Here is a 17340-nt window from a genome sequence, read left to right as displayed (position 1 = left end):
ACGCCACTGTCACCCTCCTTGCTAGGCACACAAGAGAGGGGGGGAAAAAAGCGAGGGGGAAAGAAATGACAATAGCAGCCGTGAAAATATAAAGCTCAGAACAGCAGAGATCCCAGATGTGTTTCTCCATTTACAGACACAGAAAAGAGAAAAGATTGCTGGGGAGGTGGGGGGTGGGGTGAAAGAAGGAGGTGAAGTGAGAGACACCAGGGAAGCAAGCGAGAAGCTATTGTGAGCCGGCGGCTCGGCATGGAAATGTCTTTCCGGCCCTAAAGCAAGGCCCGTTATCAGCCCATCAACCTTCTCTCTCTGTAAACACCTTGTACAAGCGCAATTACAGAGGTGGCTGGATGACACACTTTCACACTCAGAGTCAGAAGGAGGGCTGATATTATACAGGTGAGACAAAAAACAAAAAACCTGGGTGAAAACAAGGAGAAGACAACGTGCTTATCATCAGCTCCTTTTAAGCTTCTTCCTTGGCAGAGATTTGATTCTAACAACACTGAATTGAAGCTTTCTGCCTCTCCTCTCCTGAAATCTTTGCCTCTTCCCCCCCGTCCTGCCCTTCACACTTCTCTTCACACATCCCGATTCCACCCTTCTGCTCTGCTCCGTTCACCTCTCATCCCTTCTGGTCCACTTCTCTCATCATCTGTTCCCCATTTCACGTCTCTCACACCTCCTTTACTACCACTCTCTTGCTTCCCTGTTATTATTCTCAACTTCATCCCCGCTCCTTCCGGTAACCTCGCCCATTCTCCTCTCCTCCTTGTCTTTCTCTACCGCCTTCGCCCTGCCAGTTTAAACAGAACATGTTTGTCTGAATGGCAGAAGCTGCTAATCCTGCGTGTAACAGCTGCTTAGGCCGGTGATCACCTAAAAAGAAATCCTTACTTGCAGAGTTTCAAAGGGAATGCTTTAGAAGGCTAATCCATGCAGTGCAAGTCACTGGCTGTTTGCAGAGGTAGAATGAGTATGTGTGCACTCATGATTATGGGAGACCGGGCAAGCTTCTTGTGATTAAAAAAAAGAAATGTAGACTTGAGTGTGCAAGCAAAGTGGAGGCAGCATATGTTTGCCCTGGGGATACTCCCACTCTGACTCCTACTGTGAAAGACATGAGAAGATGAGGGACACGGCTAAATTGGAATAACGTTTGAGTGAGCAGAGGTAAAGTAAGAAACTTCAGCTGATCATCTGATTTAGTCCAAATACTAGCTGCGTGATTTTCTTTTAACTACTATTATGAAAATTGTTGTTTCTTGGGTGATTTCCGTATCAGTGGATCCAGGAAGTTACTGCTCAAAGCTAATCTGTGCTAAGCTTCACAAAGAAAACTCTTATTTAATAATTGTGTGGGGGAACTTTTCAAATCTAGCTCAACAGTTGGCATTCATTGATTGATTTCTTCCATTATTTAATCAGAGCTTTGTCTTGTAGCATCAAGAAAAAAAAAAGAAGAAGCAACCTTTAAAGTTCTTTCGAATTGAGAATAATAAAGACAAACAGCCGAATCAGCAAGAGTCAGGTGTGGAAGCATCCACACTCCAAAAGCCAAATAGATTCAGTTTGCAATCATGTAGACAAACACAGCAAATCATCACATTTGAGCAAATGTCTGGCATTAGTTTTTAGCATAGGATTACTCTATTTAAACTATTAACTTCTTTACCTCCCATAACCCCCCCCTTAAAGGGATGGGAAAAAGATCACAGGTTTAGATTTCCTGCAATTAACTGACACCGCTAAGAGCCCCACACGGTTGGTCCCGTGTGGTCTAAAGTAGAAATGAGTGGTATTTGTAAGCTAGCAAAACAATCTTTACACTGGGCTCCCTTCTCCCTCCCCCTCTCCCTCCTCCTGTGAGTAAAGGACTCCAGTAGCTGCGCTGCTCTTTAATCTCAGGGACCAGGCACTAAGCAGGAAGCGGAGGGGCACAGAATTAATAGCGGTGGCGGCCATTGGAGACAGAGCTGCGTTAGGCTGCAGATGGGGCGGGGAGCTTGGGGGGAGCTATCGATTGTTACAGGGGATATGTTTTCTGCTTCTTGGGAATGTCGGGGAAGCGAAGCCAGGATTGTCTGGCATGCAGTGAGGTGGTTGCGCAGGCCCGTGAACACACACACACAGAGACAGTGAGCTTCCTGAGCTCTGCTGAGGACTGAGGCAAAAGCAGAGGGGGTAAACGTAAAAATCATCTATCACTAGTGGGTACATTTAGAGAAAGGCTTGTGGAGCTGGGAATTTCAGAACCCCCTCTGGGGATGGCTTAGTCCATTTCTCAATACAGAGCTGGCCCTTTCCACTTTCCCTCATTTCCTCTGCCACAGGGGGAAATATTTCACCTGTCCTTTTTTGCTCTCTTTTTCTCTCCTTTTCTCTCCATTCCCTGCAATCTCCCATGCAGCAGAAGAAAAAAAAAAGCACATATCTCTCTCTCAGCACCTGTCCAGCTTCTCCCCTGTCCTCCTCCCCTCTGCCGTATCATCACTTGCTCTGGGAAGGAAAGCAGTTCATCTGCTCCACACCCTCCCCACCTCCCTAATGCCATCATTTGCTGTTGCAGCCTCACGGTAGATGTGAAGAAGAGCAAGGTAGCAGCACATATCAGTTTCACCCCACCCTCCCAGCCCGCTTCTTTTAAAAGACATCATTCCTATGGGGCCTGAGCTGAGACAAACTCATGTGTGTGCCAGGACGCTGCGCTCTGTCAACACAAGCTGGTGTATTGACAGCTTTGTGGGCCAAATGTACATAAACACACAGTTGAGGTTTTTAAGAAGTACAGTACTGCCCATGCGTGAGTGAGTGGCTGCTATGTCAACTAAACAGCTTATAAAGCCAACTTCTGCTACGACCTGCCCTCCATGTGGCTAACGAGCTCAGATTAATTACCTGAACTGAATCCCTGCAATACTCTGAGCAAGATGTGGCATCTGGCATGACACGGGAGACTGATATACTGACAGACTTAGTTCACAGTTGCTCAAGCACCTCAGGACAGTGCGTGGAGAGTCACGCAGGGTAGAGTGGGGACAACCTAAATGCTTCTTAGAGATCTTACTCATCATAGCCTATTAGCTGTGGAGAGGCTTTTTCTTTATAAAGTAGCAAAGTAGGTTGACCTTCAATTCAAAACAAAGTGTCTGAAATCTTTCAAAGGGTCTAAAATGTAGTTTAACCAACAATGAGAACAGTCACATTTTACCAAGAGATATTTTCTGATGTTTTACTTGAGAAAAAAAAAATCTCATGTGGCAGTTTTACTTGTTTGTATCCCGAAAGATGTTCATTGTATTCAGTCCAGTACCTTTCTCTTTGTTCTTTCCCCTTCAACTCTCTTCTTTCCCGGAGGCTAAAACTGGAAGATGCTGGTCACAAGTTTACGCGTGATTAGCAGCAGCTCCTAATGAATAGTCTGGGGTCGACGTGCGCACAAGTCCCCGGAGCAAAAGTGTTGGAAGCAGACTGTGTCTTTGTATGTGAGTGCAAATGTGTTACAAGCATTAAAAAAAAACGATGTGAGCTTTCAGAGAAGGGAAGGAAGTTTGCTCTAGTTGAAAAGAAAGCAGAAATACACGTCAAACAGCTGAGTAAATGTTAAATATTTTCCAGATGTAATGATCCGGAGGCTGACCCTCGTGGGTATTCGGAACACGAGGGCAGAGGTGAACTCGCTGCAGTAGACTTCCTGCTCCTTCCTGATGGACATTTTTGTAATATAATTATATGATTTTACTGGCTATATTTGAATGCATGAATTTAAGCTAGGCAAGGAGACAAAAAGCACAGACTTCTCCACTCGAAACCACAGACAGAAGGAAGTTTCTATTTCTTAAAAAAAATTAGGACAGGAAAGCTTCGCATGAGAAGCTCGCCATCACGATACACATAAAGAAACTTATTAACTCTGGGGGACTCTCCAGGGGGTTTCTTTAAGGCCGCAGTGGAATTAAAAAATACTTTTGCTTACTTCGCAATATGTTTGCATTCCATAACAGTACTTGTATTGTGATCCCTTACAATAGTTTCCACAGAGCCCCTCTTGCGTATCCACAATACTCAGCCCACTCAAAGAACTGTGTCCTTTGATTGCTTTATATATATAAAGAATCAAAGCATGCCATTACTCCACGGTGGATTTTTATAAGCCCAATATATAGCTTTTTTCCACTCTTTCAGCAGTAATAACTTCATTTAGGTGTTTCGCATAACTGTGCACTGTTCTCTGACATCTGCTTAGTGTTCGACCACTCTTCCATGTTAAATTCCTCCAGTTACAAGATGTTTGTGGCTTTTCTTACATGTGCTGCCTATTTCAAATCTCCCACAACATTTTAATGGGATTCAAATCTCAGGCTTCGCCTAATCCATTCCATAACCCTTCATATCTTCTTTTAGAGCCATTCCTTTGTGGATTTGCGTGCGTGCGGATCATTATTCCGGTGAAATGCCCGCTTCTGGTTCCATTTCAGACTTCGGACACATGGCTTCATATAATCTTTAAGCAGTCTTTGATATGACGCAGAATTCATTGTTGGAACAGTGACCGCAAGCTTCTGAAAAAGCAAAACAATAGCAAACCACCATGATTCATAATCATTGCCAGGGTCTTTGTCTGAAAATCTTTGGTTTGTCTACAATTACTGAGGCCAAACATTAAGAAAAAACCAGTTCAGGTCGTCTGCACTGAATTCTATCTTTTAGACGCCTCAGGAATTCACAGAGGATCACTGTGATGACAGTCTGATCCTGGGGGACCAATCACAGCGTGGGAAGTTAACAAAGGTACCTGCAAATACTTAAAGTCCCAGATTTGTAAGCAGATCAAACATGTTGTTTAATATACTTCAATAAATGCTGTCTTCTTATTCCAGACCTGCACAGCTCTGCAGAGCTAAACTAATCACCTGCAGGATGTCTTTTCTAACGCAGGATAGTGTCGATATTCTCAACTAACTGTGCAATTTTGTTGTGGATAAACATATGAGCCGAATTATCGGTCATCTAACAGTATTATCTAAAAATGAAGAGGACAAGACAAAGGTTGTGTCAATAAAACATGACAGAAAAGTTTAACGGCCAATCCCCCTCCTGTCTCTTTTTCAGTTGGGTGTTTTTGGCCTTTATCCACCATATTCAGCCATGTTCAATAAACCCACCCTGCTGTTTAATTACCTTCCTCCTGCAATGCGGGAAATCATTTGCTCTCTCTGTTTCTTACTTCATGTATTACTATAGATTTGTATTCCTGGCTTACACTCTGCACCATTAAAATCCTTATTGCTCGTTGTTTTGGGCATTTGAAATCGAGGAATTTAAGCTAATTCATCTCTTGCATTTACTATTAGTCACTCTGGATAACAACATCAGATAAATGTTTGAAATGTAAATGAGTCACTTAATGGACACAGTGTAATTTAGAATCCACTCAATGCTGTGAAAATGACCTTCGGTGACTTCGACATTTGAAAAATGATAAAAAACTGTTTTTATATCAACATTTTTCTTTTCTCATACTTTCCGCCTAAAGTGGATTAAAGAGAAATAGTGTTGAGAGATAGCCTTAAATAACCCTAAAGATTTATTCTGACTGTGTACAGCAACAATGAAATTCATACCGAGAACAATGTTAGAGCTAAAATCCCCAAAGCATGAGGCAAAAATAAGGCTGGCACGCCTGAGTCTCATAAGGTTTGGTTTGCCTTCTCCCGTTAAAAATCTTTACTTGGAAGCTCAGAAGCTTACATAGATGGATTAATAAAAACACACACACGCACCACACAGCACTGTACACACAGACGTCTGAACACACACATGTGCACACCAGTCACATGTGAGCCTTGTTCAGCGCAAGTCACATTTGTCCTGAGGACTGCCTGTGTTTGTGTCTGTGTGTTTGTGTGACTGTGGAGGAACAAGAGCCCGGCAGAGTACTGAGAGTAATGCTGAGAGTGTTTCAGTCTTTATGTATAGTAGAAAGAACTGTAAAAAGAAAAAAGAAAAGTGCAATTTGCAAATTAATTTCCACCAAAATAGTTCAATGCATGGCAAACAGCAAAAAATAGCTTACTAATCCATTAGCATTGCTAAATCAAGACTTTGGAAAGAGGAAAACGCACCAGTTATTGTACAGTCATTGTTTTTTTTTGAAAGGACAATGTAAGACAATGTTTTTTTGGGTCACCAACTACGGCCCATTACCCTGAAATCCTCGCACTGCTCCCTTACTAGAGTTGATGCTTCTTTAAAAATGTAACACTGAGATAGCAATGCTTCCCAAACTAACAGCTAGCATCACACAACTAGTCAAAACGTGGCAAAAAACTATGTAGACCAAACAGTGAATGCAAACACGAGATAACTTGTAAAACCAGCTAACTATCTATGGGATTATAAAGTAAAAAAAAAAAATCTTACAGTAACTCGTTATTAAATGTGACGATGCCACACTTAAGACAGATTGTTCTAAGCTGGTAGCCATTGTGATTAAAATATCTTGGATAAAATAGGTTTAAGCTATGGGGCACTGTTAGTAAACTGAAACACGCTAAAATTAACGGCAACATTTTTCCACATTTAGCTCAAAATCTTACAAAAACATATTTTTTCCGAGTCATTTTTCTACAACATTTACTAAAATATTTTTAACTTTTTATACTTAAAACACAATTGTAAATGTTAAATCTAAATATTATATTTAAATCTAAATGTTAAATCTAAATGTTACGGTAAACTAAATGTTTAGCTAACATGCAAATTTATTGTACGGGTCAACGGAAATATAAAAAAATAAAAGCTTTATGTAAACCCCCGGTACTAAAGTGTGGCGCTAGTTTTGACTAAGTATCTTTCTTTTCCAATTCCACCTAAAGCAAAAGAAAATTACTTTAAAATTGTAAATGCCGTCCAATGACTATCTTCACAAGAAATTCAATATAGATACGAACGCATTCAGTTTCTGCAATACTGATATTGAGACTACAGAGCATCTTTTTTATTCATGTGAATCTTTTTGGGATGATTTTCAGTACTGGTTAACCTCCAAAAATACTACAAACAGAAAATTAAAAAAAAAAATAGAATTTTGGATTAACAACTTATTTATAGTTGCAAAATTTTTCATTCACAAATGTTGCTTCTTGAAAATTACTCTGATTTTTGTTGGCTTTAAAAATGAAGTCCTGCTGTGGAAGGCTTCATTAGACTTAAATAAAGCTCACACCTTACTTGAATTTTTGATGCAGCTTTTCAATTGATGCAGATTGTATGTGCATACTTTTTTTTTGTTTTTTACTTTTATATGTTAGGTCACCTTACTGTACTTATATGCTGCTTTATGGTATTTCTGACCTATACTGTTCTTTTGTTCTTTGTTCGATGGCTGCTTTGTTCTTAACCAATTATACCTGTATATAACTTTTTGTTGACATGTAAAATAAGCGCTGCAATTGTTATTTTGTACAAGAAAAAAAAAGAAAAAAAAAAGTGTGCCGCTAGTGGTCAGGTTGTGTGTCTGCTCTCCCCTGATGGTCACTTCTCACCGCCATGAGCTGCTTCACTTCTTGCCTACCAACATGTCCAGTGATTTAGCTGGTCATGTGCTGCAGCGATTGTGGAGACTGCAGCTGCTTAGGGTGCACTACTGCTGAACCTTTGGATGGCTGACAAAATGGCTCTTCCAATGTTTTCAGCTAAATCGCTGGATTTAAATATAATATTTAGATTTAAAATTTAGATTTGACATTTATAATTGTGTTTTAAATATAAAAAGTTACAAATATTTTAGTAAATATCGTAAAAAATGACACAAAGAAACATGTTTTTTTTTTCATGCCCTTCACTACAAGTGAAAAACCTGGGTGTTATTTTTTGACCCTGAGCTTGGTTTTATCCCACATATTAAACATGTAACCAAAATTGGATTTTATCATCTAAAAAATATAGCCAGCGTCCGCCCTATTCTCTCTCGGGCCAACACGGAGATGTTGATGCATGCTTTTATTACCAGTCGCATTGATTACTGTAATGCCCTGCTCTCTGGTCTCCCCAAAAAGAATATTTCACCTTTACAACTTTTACAAAACTCTGCAGCTCGTGTGCTGACGAAGACCAGAGGGCGGGCCCACATTACACCGGTTTTAGAATCGCTGCACTGGCTCCCCGTGTGTTTCAGGATCGATTTTAAAGTTCTTTTATTGGTTTTTAAATGTCTTAATGGTCTCGGGCCTTCTTATCTCTCACATTTGCTTTTACCATATGAATCCTCGCGGACCTTGAGGTCCTCTGGTACTGGCCTTTTGATTGTCCCTAAAGTCAGGACACATACTCACGGAGAGGCAGCTTTTCAGTGGAGCTCAGGGCTGCAGAGAACATACATGTTTTTAAGAACAGGCTCAAGACCCACCTTTTTAATTTAGCTTTTACCTAACGTTTATTTATTTTATGCTTATTTATTCTATCCTTTTATTCTATTTACATTATTAATTTATGTTTTACCTAATATTTATTGATTTTATTCTTATTAATTTTTTATCTTCTTACTCTATTTATATTTATACTGTATCCCATTCTTATTTATTTTATCTTTTTATCCTGTATATATTCTTATTAGGTCATATCTCCAGTGTTTCCTCGGAGGGGGCTCTCTGCACCGGGGCTGTGATTGACCGTGGCTGCCGCGGCTCTGTCGGTCTTCTCAGCCTGGCTGGGGGGCGTCTTTGCCTCCCTCCTGCTGTGTGCCCAGCCTGGAGGCTGCGGTCTGTGGGTGGCTCCCAGTGCAGACGGCTCCCTGTGATAGTGTTTCCTCACTTGGCTCATGTCTGTCCAGCCCAATTTTACTTTTTAAGTGCGTGTGTGTGTGTGTGTGTGTGTGTGGGGGGGGGGGGGGGGGGGGGGGATGTGTGTGTATGTATCCATGATTGTTTATGTTAATGAGAATGTGGGGAGTGAGTTGGAGGGCGGGGTGGGGTGGGCTGTTTTTAATCATGTAAAGCACTTTGTGCTACATTGCTGTATGAAAAGTGCTTTATAAATAAAGATTGATTGATTGATTGATGTTTTTGTAAGGTTTTGAGCTAAATGTGGGAAAATGGTGCCATTAATTTCAGTATGTTTCAGTTTACAAATGGTGCCCCATATTAAGCAGGCATTTATGTGTTTAACCATAGCCAAAGTTTGCTGCAGTGTTTGCTACTTCTGACTGTATAATGCTAGTGAGAGGGGACATTATCGATATGGTTATCTCAGCTACTTAGCGTTGGCCATGAGCAAACATTTTACTGAGGGGCAGCCAATGAAAAGACAGGCTGATTAAAGAGGGGGGACAAGGGAGCTATGACGGCTTGTGTGAATTAGAGGATGGACTCAATGGCTGCATTACGGCTCAATATAAGATGAATAAGCACTGATTTAGACTTCTTCAGGGAAACTTTGTATACCATGTGACATAACCTATGCAAGTGGCTGACACCATTGCTAGCATTTATGCTTGTGCATTATGTGGTAATTACATTGTGGTCTTGACCTGATGCAAGCTGACAGAAATAAATAAAATGCTGGGAGTATTTTCCCCTCTTGTGTCCCCACTATTTGCTGTTTCTTGACAAATATTTTTGTCCCTCAAGTTTGTATATTTCCTCATGTCAATTCTGATAGCTTGGAAATATTTGAGTCAAACATTTAGAGTTGGGTCCATAATTTGGACAAAGACCTTTTCCACTTTTGCCTCTGTATACCATGGCAGTTTCACGGAAGAATAGACTTCCAGCTGCAAAAGGCTTTCATGGGTTTTACAAAAATTCTCCATTAACCTTTTAGGAATCGCAACCAATATAATAAATATTATAGTCCTCTATTTTAACAGGCTCAAAATTAATTGGGCAAACCGTTTCATGAGCAGGTGAGGGCTATTCTGTTGTTATTTCAGGACAAATGAAGCAGACATAGTGTCGGAAGTTGATTCAAACTGTCGAATTTGTATTTTTAGCTTTTTATCATAATTTTTAATTATGAGCTCCAAATAGAGGTCACTGCAAGCGAAAGACACATAAAGACAGAGAGAATTAATAAAGGTATGAGCAAGTTTGAAACAAAGTTTATCTTTTATCCAGAATAACAGGAAATTAAAGTATGGAGAAGGAGAAAAAGAGGTTATGATCCAAAGCATACCACATCCCTGTTGGCATGGGTATGTAAGGCTGCGTTTATTGATGATGTGACTACTGACAGAAGTAGCAAAGTCAATTCTGAAGTGTACAGGAGTGTACTCTGCAAAACTGATTAGGCAGCGTTTCACACTGCAAATGATAATGAGACAAAACATAAAAGAAGCCCAAGAGTTTCTCAAGGCGAAGAAATGGGATATTCTTCGGATCTGATCTCAACCCAGTACAATATGTTTTTCAGGTATTACATGAAACGCTAAATGCAAAAGAAAGCAGCAACTGGAGGTGACTGCAGTAAAGGCCTGGCAGAGCATCTCAAAGGAGGAAACAAAACATTTGTTGAAGCCAGGCAGTCATCTTCTGATTTTCATCCACAAATTAAACAATCCTTAAATGTTAAAAAAAGGGGTGCAGTTATGTTGACACATTGAAAAAAAGATTTAAAAATGACTGCATTTACTTAAGAATTGGTGTAAAATACTTGAATTAATGCTCAAAACTTGCTCTTCACACATTGATCATGAATGTCTGACTGTCTGGTGTCTAACTATGCTCAGTCCTTTAAAACCATCATCATCGTTTTGTCCCCTGTCCTCCTCTACCTCGCAGATGGGTGAATGTTTGCAATTTACACATGACAACAGGAATCTAAATCACACCGCTTATATACAGTATATTAGGCCCATATCTCACAAGAGCATGAAAGTCCTTTAACAGGCCGTTAGAAGATACTGGCAATTCTCCCACTGTGTCTCTTTACCCTTTCTCTCTCTTATACCAACCTCTTATTTTCCTCTGTGAATAAACCCCCAGAACTTTACATCTCCAGCTTTGAATAGGCCCCATCAAGCGATTTCTGAGCCATATCTTGCAAGGGCATGAAAACGCCTTACTCCCCCCACTGCACACCTCCCTGTTCAGCCATGAAATGACACCCCTATTTAATCAATTGTGAATCATGAAATTTTGCACAAGAGACCCCTTTTCTTTGCACTTGACAGTGATTGAACTGCACAGCCATGCAATTCCATTCACCACGGCGATGAGAAGAAAAGCGGGTGGGGGAGGGGCTGCGTCTCTGTGTGTGTGTGTGTGTGTGAAAGATGAAGGCCCCGTGACATCATGGGTGCCCGCTAAAAGGAATGACAACACAGGGTCTCTTCTATGCATTGAGACCACATGGTCCGACAGCACAGAGGGATCTTACTGCTAATGTATAGTAATGCAAAGGAGGTATGATACAAGGACCAAGGGCCCTTCACAAACATTTTACATACCATCCAAAGAGACCAGGGGATAAGAATAACAAAAAAAGGGAGGAAGGGTGTGGAAATGATAAACAGAGATTACAAATAGAAGAGGATGGAGGGGGTAGTGTAGGATAAAGACCAAGAGAAAAAGCAGAACGGTGAGGAAAGGGCTGGGACATTTGCTTTCTTTCTACAGCATTAATAGTCTGGTGGAAGCAACACGTGAAATGATGATGTAAGCTCTGCAGTGAGTGCGTCAGAAAACAGCTGAAATACCAGGATTCTGTGTGGCATAGCAGTGATGCAGTATACCATGACCCTACTGTGACCCTACTGGAGAGGTCAGACTGGATATGGCTCTACAGTAAACAAGGCCCTTTCATGACTGTGATATACAGTAAGGGTTGGGTTAAATACAGCGTGCATGTGCAGATTCACTCTTGCGCCTCGTGTTTCAGAATAGCATGCTAATGATGTGCAAATATATCAAGGCTGTGCATTACGGTTTCACTTCCACTTCCACTATGCAACCACAAATTCTGCAGGACAGGCCTCTAGAATCACATCATTGCGTAACATGAAAAACACAAAAACTCCCTGGTGATCAACTGGACTTTTTTGGGTGCAAATGTGCATTAAGTTAAAGAGCTGTGTCTGTTGCTTTTTGTGACAGAACAGGTAGTGACATTTTTATCAGAGCTGACAAAAAGGACAAAAAAAAAGGGGGCAGGACGAAACATTTTGTTGCTTCAAACTTTTTTTACACATAAAAAAACAGCTGAAATCGCAACAAAAGCAACACCTCATCATGCTTTTTTCACAGTAACATTACAAGTGTTCACTACTGATGACTCCTGAAGCTTTAAAGCTCAAAAAAGGGTATTTCGCACAGGCTTAAATTGCACCCTGACAAACCTTCTAGAAATATTCAGAATTTTTAGAAATGTATTTAGTCATGCACACGGCTAGGCTCTGTGAATGGCAACGTCAATCTGACAAATGGTTGGGCAAGCCACCAGTTTCATGCTGAAGTATCTCAAAAACTATTTTCATGGATTGCCGTGAAATTGCAGACTTCCAGATAACGAACTCTGCTGCCTCTTTCTTGTAGTCTTGCATATACAGAAAAGGAAAACTGAGGATAATTTATAATCATTTGGATTCTCTTTCACTTTAACAAACATGAAAACATTGGTTTAAATTCCCATTTTATCCTAGTTTGCCAGTGGACCATGGAGGCAAAACTATTCTTGCTCACATAAACATTTATGGTATATTTAGAATGATGGACTATTTATGAATAAGGATAACTTTATTGATCCCAGAGAGAAATTCACATGTCTTGGCTCGTCTGCTATTTGTATGAGGCCATGTCACACATATGAATGATGTAATGCATTTAATATATGTCCAAAAAATAAGACAATGTGTAGAATACAGAGAAAGAGCCTCTGGGAAATAAGACAAACTGCTATAGCGTTTAGAAGAGGTGTATTTTATACAGGGTCCAGGCAATCAGTGGCATAAAATATGGTGACAGAATAGCTCTGCAGAGAAAGCTCAGTCACATCAGGGGTAGTATTACTCAGTGGTTATAGTAGGAACTCTCCCCAGGTTTTACTTCTTGCTATGGTACGCTTTTTTGATATTTTGACTGCTTTTATTTACAGCATGTTGTGCAGGGATTGCTCAGTAGGTAGAGTGTTTGCCCCGTGATCGGAAGGTCGGGGGTTCAAATCCACCGAACGGCTAACCTGAGGTACTGTCTCTACACACTGCTCCCCGGGTGGTGGATTGGTAGCTGCCCACTGCTTCACTGAGTGAATGGGTTAAATGCAGAGGACTAAGCAATCTCCTACGGGATTAATAAAGTACACATTATTATTAAAATAACATATAAGTCTTTAGCCCATAGAAGAAAGCTGTAGCACCCAGAGTAATCCTCGGGCATCTTCCAGAGCTGATAAATGAAAATGACGCAGAAGGGACAAAAATCCATTGACTGACAGCAGTTCTGAGACAGGCAGCTGGAGTTGACTCGTTGACCCCCTCCACTGTGTGTGTGCTGTCTGTGTGTTTTGGACCAATTTCCATGTACTGGTTGACTAATATTGTGGTTTGCTAGGAAAGTAACAACCCCCTAGAAGTGGTGAGGGAAATTCTAGTATTTTACTAGGTCAATCCGTGACACTAATTAGGGAATATGTGTATCTGTGCGTTGCAGACTTTGTGAACGTAGCCTTCAAACCAAGCTAGTTTCTGTTAACTTATAAATTAGCGCTTCACCCTTCCATACATAAGAGGCAAATACTGGCTCTAAGAAAAAACAAAACAAAACAAAAAACCCAACATGGTGGCGAGCAAAACGCTAATGCTGAAGCTGCAAAATGTGTGATGTCACGGCGGATGCGTCCTCCTTTTATAGTGAAAACCGACACGGGGAACACAGCGAACATGTGAGCTTCAACTTGAAATTCAAACAGGGATCTTTTATTGCAATGAGAACAGAATGAGAACAGCACAGGCTCATGGAAACGTACAGTAAACCAACAAATACTCCTTGTGTAACACTGTTAATCTGTTAAAAGGTTCCTGGATTAGTGCTAACAGATTGGCACCAGAAAACAAAAAAAATCACCTTTTTCTTGTGCCACAGCCTAATTTTCTACCTGCTGTTTCATAATTTTCTTTATAGGTTTTGCTTCCTGATTAACAAACATGAAACAAACACTTTCTGTGTGAGATAATAACAGCTCGGGGTATTAGTTCAAATTGTTTTGATCTAGTGACTAATACACATGTTGTCATGGGGATGAAAGGCACCTGTTAATTACACGGATGAATTTAGCTGCATCTCTTGCCACACATGCTTTAACTTGTTCTCCTTGTTACTCGGTGTAAATGTAAAGAATGGTACATGACTACATCAAGGACCATGCGATAACAGTAGATATTTTGCCGGGGAACAATTTTGCGAACGGCATAAATTGCCAGTGACCTGGGTTGCACTAATACAACGAACATGCGTATTATGAACAGAAGTTCCGTTCCTATCTTGTCCATTTATACCCGGATTGCAAATTAATTCTGGAGAACTGACAGACTCACAGTGAAAAGGTGATGAAAAGATAGTTAGGATGCATAATGTTCTTGCTTGTTCTTACAGGCCAAACTACAGATTGCTACAGGAAAGATAAAGGAGGAGTTATAGCTGAGAGTATTTATCTCTCTATGTATGCAAAACCATTTAGCTGAGATTAGACAATTTCCTGAGCTAAAGGTAGATGACTGAATCATACGATCCTTCGGGCTAAAGAAGCTTAGAGATTTATTTGGCTTCACTCAAGTGTCAATCATAATGTTTTATTTAAATATTATAAAGGAGACATGATTAAAAATACCTAAACTGGTATTTTCTAATGCCGCCAACGAAAAAAGATTTGCAATCTTTTCATCAGGTCAAAATGAGTCGACACAAAGCATCATCTGTTCAAGTCTCAAAGCAAAAGTCTATATCGCAGTTCAGCAATCAATATATGAGGCCCTCACAAGGTTATGCAAGACCTAATAATTACATGGTCAAGGAGAATTGACACATGTTAAATTGTCAATTTTAGATAGCGGCAAGACTTAATGAAAATGTCTAAAACGGGAGGAAATAGTGTTTTCTGCACTCCTATTTGTTTAGTCCACCTACATGGCGAATTTTGCATTGTGATGGCAAGAGCGAGAGAAGCAGTCTGTTCATACTGTTGCTTTTGATCCTTTTATTTTATTGTATTTTCCAAAAATGGTGTTTGTTCTGAGTTGAACCAATTTTCCCCCCAAAACAGCCCTGAAAGAGGTCCTACAGAGGCCGTTTGTGAAGTCTGAACACGCACAAACCTGCAGGCCGCCCTAAAAGAACTGCAAGTTCCCGCAGTAGATAACAAATAATTGGTGACCTGCTTACTTTATTTACCTCAGTTGTGGTTAGTTGCTTCATAATTATGTTTAAAACATGAAATTATATTTATTGTTACAAAGTCATTTTTGTTGTTATATATTGGATGGTATAACATTGCTAACTAACAGTAGATTTGAGAAAAATATGCAAAGGTCTTGAATTAGACAATGAAAGAAGAAACGGCTTCACTATTAGCGTGGCAAATATTTTTCTTGGAGGGTTAGATTCGGTTCTCTTACTGCTATTTGCCTACCACTGCATTACAGTATGAATGAAGACCCCTTAAGGGCCAATTATTTCCCCAGGAGATCATTTAAGTCTGGTCCCTTATAATGACTTCATCTCAGATAGACAGAAAACAGTTGGTGCTGTCATGCAGGAATCAGAAATAGTGTGCAGAGGAAGTTTCTGGTTGGATATCTGCGGAGAGAATTGGGGGTGCAAATCTGTCAGGGTGCAGCACAAATGTTTACTGAAGCAGAAAAACTCTAAAAATTACTTTTTCAAAAGTGTGAATGGTTCAGTTGTTCCATTTACATTTGCTTAATGCATTCTGCATGCTGAGCAGTTAAACATTCGTCTTGAATATAATTTTCCAAATGATTATAATCAATTCATTTGGAAGTCACGTCAGATTTGCATTTGAACAAAAAAAAATGCACACAAACGAATGACTTTTCTCCAAACAGCTGTGATCCTGTGAGACACACTGCCAATGTGTAACACGTTTATGCTGTCACCTCTAAAAATGTAACGAAATAGACTTAAATAACAATCTACTGCTTTAGAGGAATGCAGTTAATAACTGTCTAAAGTCACAGAAGTCCAGAAGTTATCTGTCAAGCAGAATGACAGGTAGATAAAGATCAGAGCAAAACAGGGAAAGCAGTTGGAGGGGAAGAAAGTGAAGGTGAGGAGTTAAGCACCTAAGCTAGCAATAACGAGAGCACAGATGGCTGATACGATCTTCAGGCCTGACACCCAGATCATTAAAACTTCTAAATGATTGAAGGCCCCACTGTCCAACAGAGACAATCCTGAGGCACAGAGGTGATTTCAGCCTTTAAGCTGTTTTCACAGTTATCAGAAACACACAGAAAAAAAATCAACAGGCCACAATAATAGAATTTACAGAATGAAAATTTTGCACTATGGCTTTGAAAAAAAAAAACCACATCAATTTGTAACAGAATGTTTTTCTTTTGCCCAAATAAAATCTAGAGATTTCACTTAACTACAGTTTTACCAGGGTCACAAAGGTTCTCTAAAATAACACTTTTCTTGGCATGTTATGGGAAATACAGAACATAATGGTGAGCTTGAGGCATTGTTGCGCTCGATTAAAGATCAGATAAGAGAGATTTGAAACACTGACGTAGCAACAGATAAGTATTTGCTCTGTAAAGATGTTGTAAAGTTATGCCATTCTTAGCAGGCAATAACATCACACTCCCGCTGTGTGTCATAATCAGAGCTCGTCTTTGTGAGATCCTCCCTTTGAAACTGTTTGCCCTCCACACATTTACAGAGATCAAAGTAAAAGTTAAAGTGAGATGGGAGGGTGCTGTTCTCAGTGTTCAACTGGTGTCTCAAAAAAATAAGAGAATGAAATATATATCGTATTTTCCACGCTAAAAGGTGCATTTAAAATCCTTCAATTTTCTCAAAAATTGACAGTGCGCCTTATAATCCGGTGCACCTTATGTATGAATTTTGGCATCATTTACATAGACGCAACACCAGATTCGGTGGAAACTGTTAAATTAACTGCCAAGCTTCTAGAGAACAAGTAAGCTTTTCCCCTCAGTGTTGACTTTTCAAAACTAATCCCACCTCAAAACGCCATGGAGTCTCTCTAAAATCTCACCAAACCTTTTAAACTCAACATCTAAAGACGTGTGTAGACAGCAGGGCTGCCTGACCAGGCCACACCCAAAACAAGCTGCAACACAATGTGGTCAAATTACAATGTTCA

General features: G+C 40.1%; 1 protein-coding gene across 1 annotated transcript in view; it reads right to left on the bottom strand.

Moving 5' to 3' along the window:
• The window catches only part of xylt1 (xylosyltransferase I), an 85485-nt gene that overhangs the window by 40634 nt on the left and 27511 nt on the right, over nucleotides 1–17340 (bottom strand). The gene's annotated exons all lie outside the window — the stretch shown is intronic.

This window comes from Neolamprologus brichardi, chromosome 6 (genome assembly GCF_056152115.1).
Source record: "Neolamprologus brichardi isolate AB-2024 chromosome 6, ASM5615211v1, whole genome shotgun sequence".
Lineage (NCBI taxonomy): Eukaryota > Metazoa > Chordata > Actinopteri > Cichliformes > Cichlidae > Neolamprologus > Neolamprologus brichardi.
Note: the sequence above shows the minus strand (reverse complement) of the source record. Positions and strands in the feature narration are given on the sequence as shown.